Here is a 5,688-nt window from a genome sequence, read left to right on the forward strand (position 1 = left end):
TCTGTTAGTTCTCATTAATATTGTGTATAACAAAGAAAACGAGCCCTTGAAATTAACACTTCTTTCCTTCATTCATAGCGAGGGTCTCGTTCTGGCAGACTTGATGCTTTCAGGTAGTATGCGAGGGATTATTGGTCAGCTGCCAGCTCGTAATAAGTTCACATGCTACGTGACGCCAACAGGCAGAAAAAGAGTGTTCCACACTCGCCGTCATGGCTACTGGCGGCGCTGACTGACGCTCCCACGTTTAAATGCACACATATACCCTATAAAGTGGACGGGGGGATGGCCGCCGCGGTAGCTCAGTTGGTAGAGCATCGGACGCGATATTCGAAGGTCGCAGGTTCGGTCCCTGCCCGCGGCAAGTTATCTTTTCGTCCACTTTTCTTTCTTCACAATTACCTTACATTTATTACTAAAAACATCCCCTATACTTTCCTTGACATTATTGTCTGTTAGTTCTCATTAATATTGTGTATAACAAAGAAAACGAGCCCTTGAAATTAACACTTCTTTCCTTCATTCATAGCGAGGGTCTCGTTCTGGCAGACTTGATGCTTTCAGGTAGTATGCGAGGGATTATTGGTCAGCTGCCAGCTCGTAATAAGTTCACGTGCTACGTGACGCCAACAGGCAGAAAAAGAGTGTTCCACACTCGCCGTCATGGCTACTGGCGGCGCTGACTGACGCTCCCACGTTTAAATGCACACATATACCCTATAAAGTGGACGGGGGGATGGCCGCCGCGGTAGCTCAGTTGGTAGAGCATCGGACGCGTTATTCGAAGGTCGCAGGTTCGGTCCCTGCCCGCGGCAAGTTATCTTTTCGTCCACTTTTCTTTCTTCACAATTACCTTACATTTATTACTAAAAACATCCCCTATACTTTCCTTGACATTATTGTCTGTTAGTTCTCATTAATATTGTGTATAACAAAGAAAACGAGCCCTTGAAATTAACACTTCTTTCCTGTATCGTAGGAGTATCGTGTAGTGTTTATTGCTTTTTTACAAAATTATATAGCCAGCACCATAACCACAATTGACGTCGCAATAACATTAGGCCTGCAGAGGCTGTTTTTCTAAACCAGTTTATATACCTGGCGTGGCTCTGTGGTAGAATATCTGATTGCCACGCAAAAGGCTTGGGTTCGATTCCTGCTGGGATCCTAATTTTAATTCTTTCCATTAGTCGGGTCAATGCTGCCGATGTCGGTTTTTCTTGACGCTCTCGCATTTAAGCTACCAATCTCTGTTCTCGCCGTTCCTGGGTAGATGTAAACTGTCAATCACCTGTGGCGCATACCCGTACATCACGGCCCGTTGTAAACGGGTATGAGCCACACGTGTCTGGAGGAAAGGGTTTGACGACGTACGCGACAGGATTTTCGCGTTATTCATGTCATGACCCGGCAGTCATATTCGTCAAATCCTCTTACCCTCCCTTGCAAATTTTGGTCTACACCAAGTTAAGGAGGCGATCATGAGAGCAACCAGACGTAGGCGGCTAGATAGATAGATAGATAGATAGAGAGATAGATATATATACGTAGATAGAAACGCTCAAAGTGCCAGAGGTTCGCTAAGAAATGCTTCCCATTTAAAAGCGGAAATTGCCAGGGCCATTCGTCTCTCATAAACCGAGCTTTGTACCACTGATCGTAAAATACAGCTAGTGCTAACTAAATTGATTGCGTATGTACTTCATCACTTTGACATTATATATATACCCAAATTTAGTGCATTTGGGCGCTAAAGAACGGATGTCGGTGTCATGTAATGCTCACTTTCACTTGTCCTTGCGAGTTGCAGCGCGCCGAAATAACTGAAACTTCTCTTGCACTGTAGCCACAGTTTCGCTTTGACGAGCTTCCTACTTTTCTGAAGCGTGGATTAGCGGAAGAAGCTTTCCAGGGCCTTTATATTCAGGAAACCGTGGCTCGACACAAACGAAACGAGGGGGGGGGGGGTCTATTGTGGCCTGCGCACGTTCGCTTGCGGGCGGCTGTGTTTGCACTACCGAGTTAGCGCCAGGACTGCCATGAGGTCGCTGGTGGTGTTTTTAAATGCGAAGCATTTCTTAGCGAACCTTTGGCACTTTGAGCGTTTATATCTATCTATCCATCTAGCCGCCTACGTCTGGGTGCTCTCATGATCGCCTCCTTAACTTGGTGTAGACCACACCGTGGTGTAGACCAAAATTGGAATGGGAGGGTAAGAGGGTTTGACGAATATGACAGCCTGATCATGACATGAATAACGCGAAAATCCTGCCGCGTACGTCGTCAAACCCTTTCCTCCAGACACATGTGGCACATACCCGTATACGGTAAGCGGGTTTGCGCCACAGGAGATCGAGAGTTTATATCTTCCAGGAAGGCGAGAACAGGCACTGATAATTTACATGGGACAGCGTAAAGAAAAACTGACACCGGCAGCATTGACCCGACGAATGGAAAGAATAAGAATTAGGATCCCAGCAGGAATCGAACCCAAGCATTCTGCGTGGCAGTCAGGTATTCTGCCACAGAGCCACACCACGTCTTGAGACTGCTTTAGAAAAAGACCGTATGCAAGGGTAATGTCAGTGCAGCGTCAATTGTGGTTGCAGTGCTGGCTATCTAATTTTATAACAAAGCAAGAAACATTACGTATGTACACCTATGATACAGGCGTCATGCCGGGTTAACGTCAATTGTGGTTCCAGTGTTGGCTCCGCTTTCATAGAAGTCTAATAAACATTTCATTTGTATTCCTATGATTCAGCAAGGCATATACAATCGTTGCTGGACCGCGGAGAATATGCTAACGAAAGTTGCGTATGATATTCACAACGTCGCACCGTAAAGTGCACTTCGTTTCGATAATATACTTACCTCTGTGCCCTAAAGTGAGTGCTGACGTTACGTCAGACTATAAGTTACCCTTTAAACGCCAGTGTAGTCGACGTGCCTGTTAAGGCCGCGATGTGCACCCATCTATTACGATTACAAAAACGCGTCGATCCACCTCCTAATGCTTGGCTCAAAGCCAAAACATGCAACATAGACAACTACCCGCTGACTGCTTCGCATAACACCGATTCCCGCAATACGTGGGATCTGCCGAATTATACCTCGCACTTCACTACACTTAGTCTCCTCATAGCCGCAATCACGAACGGATCCGATTAACAACTCCGGTCCAGCTACTGGTGCTCACTAATCACGGTGATGATGACCTTGCTCAAGAACTGTCAAGAACCCCATCTACACATACACACGGGTTCGTGGAACGTACGTGCGTTCTTCGTGATAACGGACAAGTATAAGCATAACAACTGTAACTGTGACTGTAACGTACATGCAGTGCGCCTGCACGTGCCACTCGGCTGTGTATTTATCAAGGGAAACTTTCATGAATGAAGCTTAGTTGCGAGTAACGCCTTTCCCGTGCATCTGTGTTCCTTCTTTGTCCTGTTCGGATTCGCGCTATCCAGTATTGAAGAATATAAGCACTACATATCAGCTTACCGCGTCCGGTGTAGGTAATACCCATGTTGCTGTTGGCATCGTTACGCAACTCTAAACAGCTGGTTATATAACACATGTGCGACTCTTCAACATATGAGTGTGCGTGTACCACTTCCACATTTCTCTAGCGTCATTCCGTAACGTTTCGCTCAATGTGAAAAATTGCGCCACAGTTACCACCCCGCGCATGCTTCGCATAACATTGATTCCCACAATACGTGGGATCGGCCGAATTTTTTTTCTCGTAGCGCTGCCTGGGCAGAGTCTGACGTCTATAGAAATGATTTGGACGCTGGGGAATACGGGTGTGCTCGGGGGCAATACGGCGGCGCACGCCGCTGCTGCTTCCGCAGGTGGGTCAACCAATCTTTATCTGCCCCCAACGCTCAGGGTGTACCCTTATGAGCCCATACGTCAAATGGCTCCTTTGGTAGCCGCAATGCACTAAGTGCGGACGTCCCTACGTAGCTAGTGCTATTAAACACCGTGTTACGCCGGTTACCCCACCGGTCCTCTTCGAGCCAGGCTCCCGTTTCGCGCTCTCAAGACGTATTCGTCAATTATGTCTTCGCACATTCTCCATAAACACCGCACTCTCTAGCAAAATGGCGACGACCCGACATTGCGACAGTGACGTACACACACTGCGGGCTGCGCCGCCGCGCCGCCGCGCCGACCTTGACCACTTATTATGGAAGTGTTTTGCACTCGATCAACGGCGAAAGGCGGTACAAACTTTGCAATGCACGAATTATGGTGAAGCGCTGCTTACAGATGCGAACACGCATTATTTGCGTAGTATGGAAATCAGAGCGGCCTGATCAGGGTGGTTTAGGGGGACTGACAAGCCACTGTAGTGACCGACCACAACCTCAGTACAAGTGACTGCTACTTAAACGAGTGGAAAACCCAAGATGCTGTGGACGATTATGGTAGTCTGACAACGTCCCGCCTATCCCCACGGAGGAGCTGCGCCCCCCGTTTCACAATAAAGGACTTGCCATCGATACATCAGGTTAACATTTTCAGTGCATTCATCCTCTTGCTCTGCGCTTTCGTTTGATACATTAAAACGCGATCCTCCAGATAATTTCACTAATATTTACCCCACCTTAGTAATTAAATAGAGAAACGGAACGGGCACGAGAGGATGGGAACTGCCGCCGAGAATGTGTGAGGGTGAAATGCGGAGATGGAATTCAGAAGTATGAAGGCATTAGATAAAATCGCTTAACAAAGGACAGGGTAAATTGGACATCATTAGTAGATGAGTCCAGCCTACAGGTGACATAAATTGATGAGATGACGATGATTGCCTAACTATTATAAACATCATTGCTGATAATTCTATAAACGATATTGCCATCTCGGATACTTTCCGTTTGACACCAATGAACACGAATTTGCAGAATATTTTATTATTGCATTTGCCATGATTGGTAACTATTGATAACTGTAAATACTACCAATCACGTATATGCCAATAGCATCTGTCACTGTACATTAATTACATGCACTGAAATAGCATCTATAGAATACACGTGCTTCTACTCCACAGCATTCACCCATAAGAATCAAATACATTGTTAAATTCATAAATACAATTTATCACAACACCCTGCGCGTGAGAGCGCCGATGGGAAACAGGTGCCCGCTGTTCCGAGTGTGTTACACTGCTCTACTTTAGCTCTTCCGTCAAACTATCGAGGAAGATTTTTTTGCCCTCGGGCTGAACGAATTAGCTGCGGGAACTGTCTCTTGTGGTGAACTTGTCGACTATGTACTGGCACCCTGCCTTCACCGTTTTCTTGCCCAGTTGACGAGCCTGCTCGTCCAACACTGCGTACAACGGTATTGACTCAAGCTCTGAATAGATGGCGTCTCTGACGTGCACTAGACTGGCTTTGAGGGCATTGCTTAAGAGCGTTTTCGTCAGGGTTGAGAGCGTCGCGTCGCCATTCTCCGCAAATGCGCCAAATGTGATTTTAAGAACGCCCGAGACAAAATTTCTGCTGAAGTTTGACATCATCAAATGCTCTTCAACGAAATCTGCGAAGCACACATACGCGTTGTCCCAGAAGCCGTGGCTCGTCTCCATCTTGTCCGTTGACGTCACGGTAACACGGTAACTCGTCACGGTGGGCACCGGTGCAGCTGATGTTGAAGTAGTCGAAGACG

At 46.9% G+C, this 5,688-nt stretch overlaps 1 non-coding gene across 1 annotated transcript; it reads left to right on the top strand.

Annotated features, from left to right (window-relative positions):
- Positions 1 to 291: 291 nt before the first annotated feature.
- Positions 292 to 364, top strand: Trnas-cga (transfer RNA serine (anticodon CGA)). The gene has a single exon. It is a non-coding gene; the product is annotated as a tRNA-Ser (tRNA).
- Positions 365 to 5,688: the final 5,324 nt, after the last annotated feature.

This window comes from Rhipicephalus sanguineus, chromosome 4, assembly GCF_013339695.2.
Source record: "Rhipicephalus sanguineus isolate Rsan-2018 chromosome 4, BIME_Rsan_1.4, whole genome shotgun sequence".
NCBI lineage: Eukaryota > Metazoa > Arthropoda > Arachnida > Ixodida > Ixodidae > Rhipicephalus > Rhipicephalus sanguineus.